Consider the following 12,672-nt stretch of genomic DNA (forward strand, 5'->3'; position numbering starts at 1 on the left):
CTATATTCCATATCATTACTGAGTTAATTAGTTAAGGGAAGGAAAGATAGAGCAAGAGTAGAATGAATCTGTTTTTAGTGGCATGAAGACTTGAAAGGCAAGACGTACTCCATCATAGCCCACCTGTGAAGTAATAAATACTTTAAGAGATAAAACTTCCCTTTGTGGAGAATTCTGGAAATCACTACTAAGATGGCTTTGTCAAAAAATTTTTTGCTTATGCTTTCTTTTCAAAAAATAAATTTTATTAATTTTCATAATTAACAAAAAGAAAAAAATGCATAGATGCAATATTAACTAAATTGGATTTAACATTAGTAATATTCTATACTTATGAGAGCTTTACCACAAAACTTTTCACCATTAATTTAAATCTCTAATTTTAAAAGTTAATTACCAATAATACATATTAACTGAAAGAAATATTAATATGATGATTTTGCTATTATTTCAAAGCTTCAGCATTAGAACTCTATTATTTTAACCTCTTGAAAGCCAGCGTGGTATCGTGGTTAAGAGCAGTGGACTCTAATCTGGAGAACCAGGTTGGATTCCCCATGAAGCCTGCTGGGTGACCTTGGGCCAGTCACAGTCCTCTCGGAACTCTCTCAGCCCCACCTACCTCACAAGGTGTCTGTTGTGGGGAGAGGAAGGGAAGGAGTTTATAAGTCTCCTTGAGTTCCCTTACGGGAAAAACAGGCAGGGTATAAATCCAAACTCTTCCTCTTGGTGTTCAATCTCTATGAATATTAAAAGCATAACAATAGATTTATTCTTGTTTTCAGGAATAATACTAAAAAAAACTTCAATTTCTCTCAGGATTCTTGATATGGTCTTTTATTTACAAAGTTAGTTAATTTTGCCATTATAGCGTGTTCTCTTGGTTTATTTTCCAAGCTTTCTAGATTAAGACATTCTTCTGCTTTCCATTTAATTGCAAATGCAACTCTGACATCAGTTGTCAAATACTGAAACAGTAATTCCAACTTTCTTGGGAGGTTCTTTGATAGTATTCCTACTAGAATTGTCTTGGTGTCCACTGTTGTTTGAGATGTGTTCAACAACTTACTTCAAAGCAGTGGAAGACACCATAGAACCATGGTGGCGAACCTTTGGCACTCCAGATGTTATGGACTACAATTCCCATCAGCCCCTGCCAGCATGGCCAATTGGCCATACTGGCAGGGGCTGAGGGGAATTGTAGTCCATAACATCTGGAGTGCCAAAGGTTCGTCACCACTGCCATAGAATAAGGAGTTTTATTGGGAGTGGGGGGACCTTCTGCCAGTTCCTCTCTCCTACACTTTGACCAGCTGACAATTTCTCTTCCTGCAGGATTGACTTGCCCCCTTCTCACAAACCTGCCCCTCCACCCCCAAAGCGGAAGCAAGAGACGAAAAGTCACCTGACGGCAGAAGACATCCAGGTACTTCCCCCATCACTGGGCATCTGCACCTGAGACAGCCATAATGATGGATTCTCGAGTTGGAATGGATGCGGCCACCTTATCTGGCTGTGGGTTGGACAGTAGAGTCAGTAGGAGGGATGACGTTAGGTGGGATTTCATGTTTTGGGTTGTTCATATTCAGCAGCCGTGCTTTTCAGCAGGAGGCTGCTAACTGAGGCATCTTTTGACTCCAGCCAGCTCCATAAGGAACTATGGGCACTGGAAGACATTTGACCCCCATGACCAGGAAGAGAAGTCAGCCGGGCAACAAAAACAGGAAGTGAGGGAAGGACATAGAAAGAAGTCTAGCCACCATGTAGAATCATAGAGTTTGAAGGAGCCATACAGGCCAGCTAGTCCAAGCCCCTCTTCACTGCAAAAACAGCCTAAAATATCCCAGAAGTTTTGTCCAGCCACTGCTTAAAGGCTGCCAGAGAGGGGGAGCTTACCACCTCCCTAGGCAGTGGATTCCTCTGCTGAACCATTCTCACTGTAAAACACTCCCCCCCCCAATAGCTGCTTATAAGTTATACCCATTCAATTATGCCCATAATTTATACCCATTATTGCAAGTCCTTTCCTCTGCTGCCCACTGGAATAGCTCCCTGTCCTCCTCTAAGTGACAGTCCTTTAGATACTTGAAGAGAGCAATGGCCTCTACAGCCTCCATGAAGTTGCTGTCTTGCATGTCTACCCTCTTCCCCTGGGTCAGTTTGTTAAAGAGAGCATCCTTCTCTTGCTTGGGTATAAGAATGAGGATCACTAATGTGCTCTCTTTCACCTGCCTCACAGGTTGTGCACCTGGACAACATAAAAGAACAAGAGGAAGAAAGTCAGAAGCCGCCACCGCCACAGCCCCCATACTACGACATGGCTGCCAATGAGTCTACCCCTCATGCCAACAAGATGGTAAGGACCGTGGCCACAGCGAGACCTGGCCCTGATCCCCTCTGTCTCTTGCCTTCATTCTGGGCTTTGAAGAGGACATCAGGCAGGGATCCATGCTTGACATTCCTAGGGTTGGCTCCCTTCCAGAAGAAAATCACCCCAAGTTTACTTTCAGTTTAAGGATCCTGCAATGATGCTCAACTTTTAGTCTCTTGGAAGGGAAGGAAATGCCACAAACACAAAATTTTGACAGGGAACAGATGCCACTGAGCATGTTCCCCAGTACGTGGCATCATGCGTATTTCAGGAACTGCATTGTTAAACATACCAGTGTCTCAGTCTGGGAGGAAATGATTGGGATAAATAAACAGGGTTGTGTTCTTGGGAATGGAAGCTATGCTGGAGGCCCTGGTGGGAAGCTGTCATGGGGCAGGTTTGAGCCAAGCCTACTTGTTGCTTTTTTCTATAGCAGGTTCTTGTTTCTTCCATCTTGCTGTTATATTCAGACTAAGTGTGATGAAGTCCGCATATAGCAGTGGTGGCGAACCTTTGGCACTCCAGATGTTATGGACTACAATTCCCATCAGCCTCATGCTGGCCATGCTGGCAGGGGCTGATGGGAATTGTAGTCCATAACATCTGGAGTGCCAAAGGTTCGCCACCATGGGCATATAGGCTTCATTTTGATGATGCCCCTATTCTTTTAACCAAAAGCAACAAACCTCTGATAGGGGACCAGCCTGGATAGTAGGGATATTTTAACTCTTTCCTCTCCTATGACTTTCCACCTCTTAATTCCCACCCCTCAAAACCAACTTTAGCCCATGAGGAAAATATGGCGCTGGAATGAGCCATTGAGTTGCAGCTGATTTATAGCAACATCTCATAAGATTTTCAAGGCAAGAGATGTTCAGAGGTGGTTTGCCACTGCCTACCTCTATGTAGCAACTTCATACTTACTTGGTTGGCAGCAAAGGACAGGACTTGTAATAATTAATTATGGGCAGAAAGGGGGGAGGAGGAGGAGGAGGAAGAGTTGTTATTTGGAGGAGGAGGAGAGGAGTTGTTATTTGGATTAATACCCCACCTTTCTCTGCTGTAAGGAGACTCAAGGTGGCTTACAAGCTCCTTTCCCTTCCTCTCCCCACCGCAGACACCTCGTGAGGCTGAGAGAGTTCAGAGAGAGAACTGTGACAAACTCAAGATCACCCAGCAGGAATGTAGGAGTGCGGAAGCACATCTGGTTCACCAGATAAGCCTCTGCCACTCAGGTGGAGGAGTGGGGAATCAAATCTGCTACCAGCTGGATAGTAGGATTTTTCTTTTACAGCAAGAGTTGTTCACCAGTGGGATTGGCTGCCTGGGAGGTGGTGAACTCCCCTTCCCTGGCAGTCTTCAGGCAGTGGGTGAACAAACACCTGTCAGGGATGCACTAGGATGGTCCTGCATTGAGCAGGGGCTGGATTAGATGGCCAACATAGCCCCTTCGGACTCTATGGTTCTTTGAATCTATGGTAGTCTCCTATCCAAGTACTAACTAGGGCCAGTCTTGCTTAGCTTATGACAGGGGTAGGGAACCTGCGGCTCTCCAGATGTTCAGGAACTACAATTCCCATCAGCCTCTGTCAGCATGGCCAATTGGCCATGCTGGTAGGGGCTGATGGGAATTGTAGTTCCTGAACATCTGGAGAGCCGCAGGTTCCCTACCCCTGGCTTATGAGATCTGATGAGATTGGGCTAGCCCGGCCCATCCTGGTCAGAGCTGGGGAAAGATACCTGTACATTTCCTTCCACGGAGCTAAAACCAGTGTGCGGTGGAGGCAGTTTGGAGGTGGAAAAACCAACGGAGAGGAAAGAGTTCCTCTTGCACTAGCCCCTCGATGCTCACTGCAGTGTAAGAGGCCGCTCTATTATTATTTTTTTAGAGGACAGAAATGTCAGGAGGGAGGAAGGGCCATGATTAACATCATATGTCATTTCAGCCTCGGTTGCCCTTTGCTTTTCACCAAAGCTTCAGCTGTTGGGGAGGACAACTCGAAGGCTGGAGTGGCAGCAGAGGTCTCTCTGTGGGTCCCCAAGGGAGTGCTTGGGCCTTGGGGGGTGGGGGTGGGGAAGCCAGGGGGTAGCCTGCTCAGGCCTGGGAAGGCATCCTCGTTGAGAGCTGAGAGAGAGAAAGCCTTGGCAGATGGGTTATCCGCCAGGCGGAACGTGATGGCGCTTGACTGTTAAATGAGGACAGCAGCTTTTGAAAGCCCTTGTCTTTTGTATGAATCTGTTTCCGCTCCAGACAGGGAGATGATAATATAAGGCTGGTGCGACATCAGGGAGATGGGGTGGGGGAGGGTCAGCAGAAGCAGGAGAGTTGTGGGCTGCATGAGCTGTCAGGAATATAGAACAGGCAAGGCGAGTGGGGCACTTTTCCCAGCAAACACACGGGGCGATGGGGGGGGGGGGCGGCAGTCTGCAAGCGAAAGCGTTCTGGTGCATGCTGGCGAGGCTGCCTCCAATGTGTACCTTGAGGAAGGTGGCACGTGAGGCCCATGGACATGCTGTGTGTTTTTTTGTAAAGGAAGCAGGCAAATTCAGTTAGCCGTTCCTCTCGCTGCTTGGTAAGGGGGAGCTTTCACAGATAAGAGAAATCCACTTGGGAATCGGCGCATGCACGTACACTCAGCCGCACAGAGCCACGCATGCTTCACCTACAGGACAGCCTATACCACGCATCTTGCTAGGAAGGAGGGCGTGCGGGGACAAAGAACAACACAGCTGGCAGTGTAAGGATTTCCTTTCAGGATTCAGCTCAAAGACTTGTGACAAGGGCAAGGGCGTACCACCCAGGGGAACATGTGGGGTCAAGTGTCCCCGAGCTGCGGCCATTTAGTCACGTGGGTGGCAGAAAATCACCCCCTACACCTCCTCCTTGCCCCCAGGTCCATGCACTGATTTCAAGACCTGGTGCAAAAGAAATTGTTTGTTCGTGGTGGAGGAGGGTGGTCACCCACGGGGGGGGGGGGGGGGGCACTCAGATTTTGCACCGGGCTACATTTTCCCTAGATACACCTCTGGACAGGGGCTAGTCAGAATCCTCCAGAAAGATCACAAGGGGGTGGGGATTCTCCTTTAGTTTGAGCCCAGTGGCTGGTATTCCAAGGTAGACTGTATTTGAACATGAAGGCTCCATTTAGACACCAGGGCAAACAGTCCCTTTGTGGCTTCCACTTGTTGCAAAACAAGAATGGCAAAACAAACCTTACATGCAGGCTAAATCAAAGGACTGTCACTAAATCCCATGAGAGTCCATTTTGCAGTCGTGTATTTTTTGAACAACTCCTTTTCTTTTTCAGCGCTGAATCCACTCTGACAGCCAGCTTCATTGTATCATCAGGAGTTCTAGCAAAATGAGAACGGGAGGAGAGAAAAATTCTCTTTGGGTTAACCATGATGTCATAATCTCCCGATTGTCCTCTTTAGTGATCCCTTTTCAAAAGTGAAAAAAAAAACACCAATCTTTCAGTTTCCCCTCTCAGAAGAGAAGCTTTTCCAAGCTCTTTATAGCTTGGGCTGCCCTTTTATGTATACGTTCCCTCCCGTTAATATCTTTTGTTGGGAAGGGCAGCCTGCATTTTTCACAGCATTCTAAACCTGCTGGATTTATAGATTTCTATAATGGCACATTATGATACTCGCCAATTTTATTGGCAATCTCTTTGACGCGGGGGAAGCGAACTGGGCCCTGCATTTCCCCGCTCGCCTCCCAATTCTAAAACTGAATTGACTTCTGCACATTATGCCTGCCCCGCTCAGAGACTCCTGCTGCCCCAGCGGCAAACGCAGCGAGCTCCTTGCTGCTGCAATCTGTCTGGCCCTCTGGCCGCCTCCCAATCGTCTCCTAAATCAACAAGCACTTTGAGTTGGCAGAAAGGCCTTGGAGGCTGGTGAATGGCTCCAGGAGGCATGAATCTGCCCGCCTCGCCAAGAGGTGGTCCCAGGGTCATGCCAAGGGTGCTGAGGAAGACAGATAAAGCACACAGGCAGTGTTATTGCCCAGGGGTCCATATGTCATTCTCCGAAGCCGGGCCAGCATGTCTGCTTTCAGGCACAACAGTGGAGCACCGGGGGAGGGGGGTGGCATTTTAGAAACACCTTTGACCAGGCCAGAACAAGCCCAGAGGTGGTTACTCTGATAGCTTTCCAGGACAGAGAAAGGTCTTTCTCCGCACCTGGTACCTAAAAAGATACAGACCTCGCTATATAACCCATTACTGGGCCATATGTCCTTATTAAAGGGCACGACCACAGATTCCCATCAGTGCAAAAAAGAAAAATTGCTCGCTGCAGTATGGTGTAGTGGTTAAGAGCAGGTGGATTCTAATCTGAAAAACTGAATTTGATTCCCCACTCCTCCACCTGAGTGGCAGAGGCTTATCTGGTGAACCAGATGTGTTGCTGCACTCCTACATTCCTGCTGGGTGACCTTGGGCTAGTCACAGTTCTCTCAGAACTCTCTCAGTGTTCTGGAGGAAATGCCATAGTTTAAATCCATTATCGCAAGTCTTATCCTCTGCTGCCAGTAGCGGAAAAGCTCTCTAGCCTCCTCTCAACCACAGCCCTTCAAAAAGAGCACTCGTATCCCCTCCAAACCTCCTCTTCTCCAGACTTAACATTCTCATACGTTCCCTCCGTGTGGACCACCACTTAAGAGAGCTGTGCTGTCCCGGAGGGCTCTTGCTGTCTAGAAGCAACTTCACCCAAACGTCAGCCTTCTGCTCTTAACTACTTCACCATGCTGGCGCTCACTTTAGGTGACACCATTTGACCCGCACTACAAGGCTGTCACAAGGCTTACTTCATTGAAGGCTTCTGTTTTCCAAGAATGAACTGTGCAGTACATTTCTGTCAAGAAGGCCAGATTTCTTCATCTTTAGGGGGAGGATTTCATAGGGAGCCCAGCTAAAATCATGGGACTGGAGGAGCGGACAAAAACGCACGAGGGAAACAGTTGACAGAGAGGCCAGGAGAAGGAGGGGGGGGGGATGGAAGGAGACAGGATGGCAGGAAGGGGGGCAGGATGGGGAACTAAGCAGTAAATAAATGATAAGGTTCGGGGAGAGAGGGATGCTGCAGGCATCAGTGGGGTGAGGCAGTGCCGGAAAGACTGACTGCAGACTCCCATCCACTCCAGCTCTAATTTATCATTCCAGCCCCTGGGCACCCCTCTTGCCTTCCCCCTAGATTCCTTCCTACCAATTAGAGGCGGAAGATTGCTGGGGATGAATGGGCTCAGTCGCAAGTCAATCTTCAGGCCCACTTTGCCGTGAACTCTTTATTTTTCTTTCTTTCTTATTTGTGTTTCTGTCTTCTTGACTGGGGGAGATGGAGAGGCCCTGCCTGACAGTCAGTGTGGTGTAGTGGTTAAGAGCAGGTGGATTCCAATCTGGAGAACCGGGCTTGATTCCCCACTCCTCCACCTGAGTGGCAGAGGCTCATCTTTTGAACCAGTTGTGTTTCCGCACTCCTGCATTCCTGCTGGGTGACCTTGGGCTAGTCACAGTTCTCTCTGAAATCTCTCAGCCCTACCTACCCCACAAGGTGTTTGTTGGGGGAGCAGAAGGGGAGATTGTAAGCCTTTTTGAGTCTCCTTACAGGAGAGAAAGGTGGGGTATACATCCAAACTCTTCTTCTTCTTCTTCTTTGCCCCCTCCAAGTTCTAGAAATTCTCCCTTTTCTTCTGGTCCATCTCCTGGTGCGGATTCCATTGTGCTGCTTTCTCTTACTGCTCCTCTTCCCCTTTTTCCTCCTCCTCCTCATTTTCCTTCTTCACTGTGGGGCAGGAGGTTTCAACTGCACTGCCCATTGAAGGCCCAGGAGCCCTGCCAGGAAAAAAAAAGGGGGGGGGGAAATAAAGTGACTTTGCATGCCAGATGTATGTTTCTGGTCTACTGAGGGCACAAAAGCATTTGGCCTGGCAGTGGAACCAGGAGCCAAGTCCGGTTCTGCGAGACATTTGCTTAAGAAGGTGAGCCAGGGGCACCAAGAATGGAGCCAAGCCCCTCTTTGAACTGTCTCCCCGCAGTTGGTAAATGGCTGCAGAGGAGGAAGGGCGGTCAAATGATACCCTTTTCCCGTAAACTGTATGGCAGAGTAGAGATGGCTGGAAAGAGAAAGGGGGAGATGCATGAAGACAGGCGGAAGGGTCAGGCAGAGGTGTTTTCCCTCTGCTGGTGGCTGTAATATCCCCAGAGCCACCTGCAAAGAGCACTTTTCAAAGGCAGGGAGGAGGAGGAGGAGGAGGAGGAGGAGTTTGGATTCATACCCCACCTTTCTCTACCTCACCTTCTCTCTACCCTCTCCCCACAACAGACACCTTGTGAGGCAGGTGGGGCTGAGAGAGTTCAGAGAGAACTGTGACTAGCCCAAGGTCACCCAGCAGGAATGTAGGAGTGTGGGAACACATCTGGTTCACCTCTGGTTCGCCTCTGCCACTCTGGTGGAGGAGTGGGGAATCATACCCATTTCTCCAGATTAGAATCCACCTGCTCTTAGCCACTACACCTCGCTGGGGCAAGAGCCAAGAAGCATCTCCGCAGTTCGGCTGTTCCCATGTGTTTTCATCTATCCAGCTAAGCCTGGACTGGCATCTCTAAATCAATAGTGTTGGAAGCTACCTGTGTGACTTTGTCTTTGGAAGGCAGTGTTGCCAGTCTCCAGGTGCGGCCTGGAGACCTCTTACTAGCACAACTGATCTCCAGACAACAGAGATCAGTTCCCTTGCAGAAAATGGCTGTGTCGTCATACTCCTGCTGAAGCCCCTCCCCAAACCCTGCCCTCCTGGCTCCACCCACAAATCTCCAGGAATTTCTCAAGCTGGAGTTGGCAACCATAGGACTGCAGAAGTGCTTGGACTGTTAGGACTGCAATAGGTTGGTCCACTGGAAAGTGAGCTGACTGTGACTTTGTGGTTCTGCAAGTCTTTGGGTCAGGCGACACCAATGACTTTAACTAGTGTAAACATTTCTGGGAGGCAAACTGGGTCAGTAGTCATTGTCTCTCCCCAGAGAAAACTGGGAATTCTAGCTCCATAGCAAATGCCCTAACAAAGAATCCCCCCATATCAGAACTGCAATTCCCAGGGGTCTTTGGAAGAAACCACGATGGGGGAAAAACTGGCAGCAAACTGGTAACATTTGTAGTATAAATACTCTTGGACTCAGCTGTAGGCTCCTCTGGACTTAGAGAAGTTGCAGAAGAAATTTCAGACTTCTTTGCTTGAAACCATGGATAATGGAGCTCAAATAAGCAGGAACAGTACATGGATGCAGAGAATTGCCTCTGCTTGTTTCTTTATTTTTAAAAACATTCCTTATGCATACAATACCAGCCTGTCAAGAAGAAAGCCTATTTCCTTGCCTGCTCTCACTCACACTGGTTTTTCTATTAGAGACAAGCGGATTGCCAATATTCCATTCCTTTCTATATCCTTTTAACTTTGCACCAGTGATTCTAGTTCGCCACTGTTTTGTTCTTGGTTTTGCAGATCCATTTGTTGTGGGCTCCCTATTACAAAGGAGTTTTTTTTTAATATGTCACATATGCAATATTTACACACACCCTGTATGTCATTTGCGTATGAACTGGGCGCATAATGTTGATTTATTGATGCACAAATCATGTTGACAAATGTGCATGCCAAATGGGAAAAACATTAGATACAAGGCGAGAAAAATGGTGTGTGAAAATAACGAACCGTGGTTTTGATTTGCAGAAGGGAGAAGGGAACTCTTGGGAAATGATCGAGAACATTCAAGCCAAAACAGCACGTATGAGCTATTTGAAACCATCCCGATTTGCTACTTACACTGACTTTATTTAAATGTACGGGGGAGAATTTAAATGCGAGATTCCCCTTCCCGGCACCGGTAATCCCAGCGAAAGATGCCTCATATATTTTGTCTGATTCTGCTTTTGGTTCACAGCAACCAACTCCACGGGGCTGTTGTGAGCACAAAGGTACAGAATACTGCAAATCCCTTTGATTTTGTGCCAAACAGATGATACACAGCGGGCAGATGTTCAGATTCTCAGTGGGGTGTGGGGTGCCGGTTTTGCTCTTCAATTTAAACCATTTTTTATCTCTTCCCCACTGTCATTCTTTATTTCCTTCTCCTGGCCCCTCACTGCCATTTCTAACCTCCCTCCCTCCTTTCTATTTATCTCTCTGCCATTGTATTTCGTGGCACCGGCTGGTGTTTAACCACTCTGTTCGTCTGCCACCTGTCTGTCCCTTGGCACCATCTCCTTCGGCCATGCGTTTGTTGATGTGTGTTGCTCGTGCCCCTCTCTTCTCCCCACACCTCCCCACCTTCGTGTCTCACCCAATGCTCCTCTCCATGGCATCACCTTCCTCTGTGCCCCTCTGCCCGCCCCCCACGTCTCCATGCTTTCCTGCTCTCTCAGCTCCAGAATGCGGGCAACAGCAAGGACTCTGACGTCCAATACGCAGAGTTGGACACCTCCGCTCTGGCGACGTCGCCTAGCCCCAGGACCTCCATCCCTGCTGGCGGAGACCTTGTCGAGTATGCAACCATCCAGGCTAACTTATGCTAGCGCATGACACTGTAGGCCTATCCCCCCTTCCGATTCTGGCCTCAAGGTACACAAAACTGCATTTTCTTCCCTCCCCTTCGCGGTCCCGCTCTTCCCCCCTGCCCTGCATCGTCCGTCTTCCCGCTCGTGTAGAAATGGCTTCTCCTTTCGCATACTAACCCATCCCTTCCAGCCCTTTCTTCTCCATAGGTGTGCATGTCCCGTGTAATGGATGGTTCCTCCCTCTCACGTTGCCTGTTCAAAGAGAGGAAGAGCTCGGAAAGTGGTTCTGTCTTGCGCCTTCTGCATGGAGCATGGCCTGCCTTCTCGTTCGGCTTTTGACCAGCGGGGGAGAGGAGAGAGCTGGGCAGAGGGTTATTCTGGCGAGAGGGCTTCCCCTCTTCGTCAGACCCCAAAGAAAGAGGGGTTTGAAGCCTTCTGAAGCCCAACGAGGCAGGCAGAGAAGCAGAAGGAAGGCCGTGGCTTGACATACGACAGGCCAAACCCTCCTGCCCACCTCTAGCAATCTAGTGGATGGTGAAAGGGGCTGGCAAGGAGACTGGGCGCTGGGGAGACGGCAGCGGACCTTTGCCCAAAACTGCCCTCCTCTCCTGACCCTTCGATCAGCTTTAGGGCTCTGGATGGGTCAAAATGTTATGGGAAAATGGAAAAGGAAGCCAAAATAAAGGTCAAAGGGAATCCAGCCCAAAGGGACAGGGAGCCAGCCCAAAGGGAGCTGAGATTCACACTCGACAAAAGTTTGGTGGGAAAAACCGGTAGGGGAGGTCATAACCAGGCAAAAAGACAACTGTAGCTAAGGAAAATCAGCCAATGCTGGTTCAGGGCCCGCTCTGCAGTGATGGTGGTTCAAGACATTTTGTTCTCGCACCCAAGGCATGCCCAGTGGCTCCTTTCCAGCACAGAATCAGGAGGCAGGTGCCCGCCGTTTCCCCAGGTGCCTGTGGCCTGGAGTGCATCAAAACCCTGGGGGAAGTTGGTGCCTGCCCTCACTGAATTACCCAAAGCAGGATGGCCTGGCCTGATAACCAGTCCTGCTGCCCTGGTGTTTTGGCCTTTTCTTGAGCTTTCTTGAGCTAGTGCTGTGCCAGAGATGGAGGAGTCTCTGTCCCACACTGGCAGCATAACAAGACGGGTTTCCTTCAACTTGCTGCAAGGTGCCGTTCTACCTGGTTGGTTGCTCTGTTGTGTTTCGGTCTGAGGAGTGGCTGCTAAAGGCCAAGGGGGAAAATATCAGAAAGCGGAGTCTGGTGGCGCTCCCAAATATTTGCCTTACTCTTCCATCCACACAGATATCTGCTCCATTCATACCTGAAAGGGGGAGGGTCTACTTTTACATCCAAAAAACTGCTTGGGAGAAGGAACACATTCCTCCACTCCCATCCTACATCCAGATACTTCATTGCTTCAAACTCCCCCCCCCCTTGGCTGTGTTCTCATGCCAGCAGTAAGCTTGAGTAAGGGGTGGACAGGGTTCACCTCTCCTCACCTACGTGTCCTTTGTGGTGTAAGAAAAGAAGCCTCCTACAATTCTGACAACTCTGGGGTGGGAAATTTCTGAAGATTTTGGAAGTGGAGTTTGGAGAGGGAAGGACCCCACTGGGTAAAGGGCCACACAGTCCTGGGATATCCAGGAATTCCCTAGCCTGGAGCTGGAAACCCCAGATCTGACTGGGAGTTCCCTTAGGTCCATGGTGGCGAACCTTTGGCACTCCAGATGTTATGGACTACAATTC

The sequence above is a fragment of the Sphaerodactylus townsendi genome, linkage group LG06, assembly GCF_021028975.2.
Source record: "Sphaerodactylus townsendi isolate TG3544 linkage group LG06, MPM_Stown_v2.3, whole genome shotgun sequence".
In the NCBI taxonomy this organism is placed as follows: domain Eukaryota; kingdom Metazoa; phylum Chordata; class Lepidosauria; order Squamata; family Sphaerodactylidae; genus Sphaerodactylus; species Sphaerodactylus townsendi.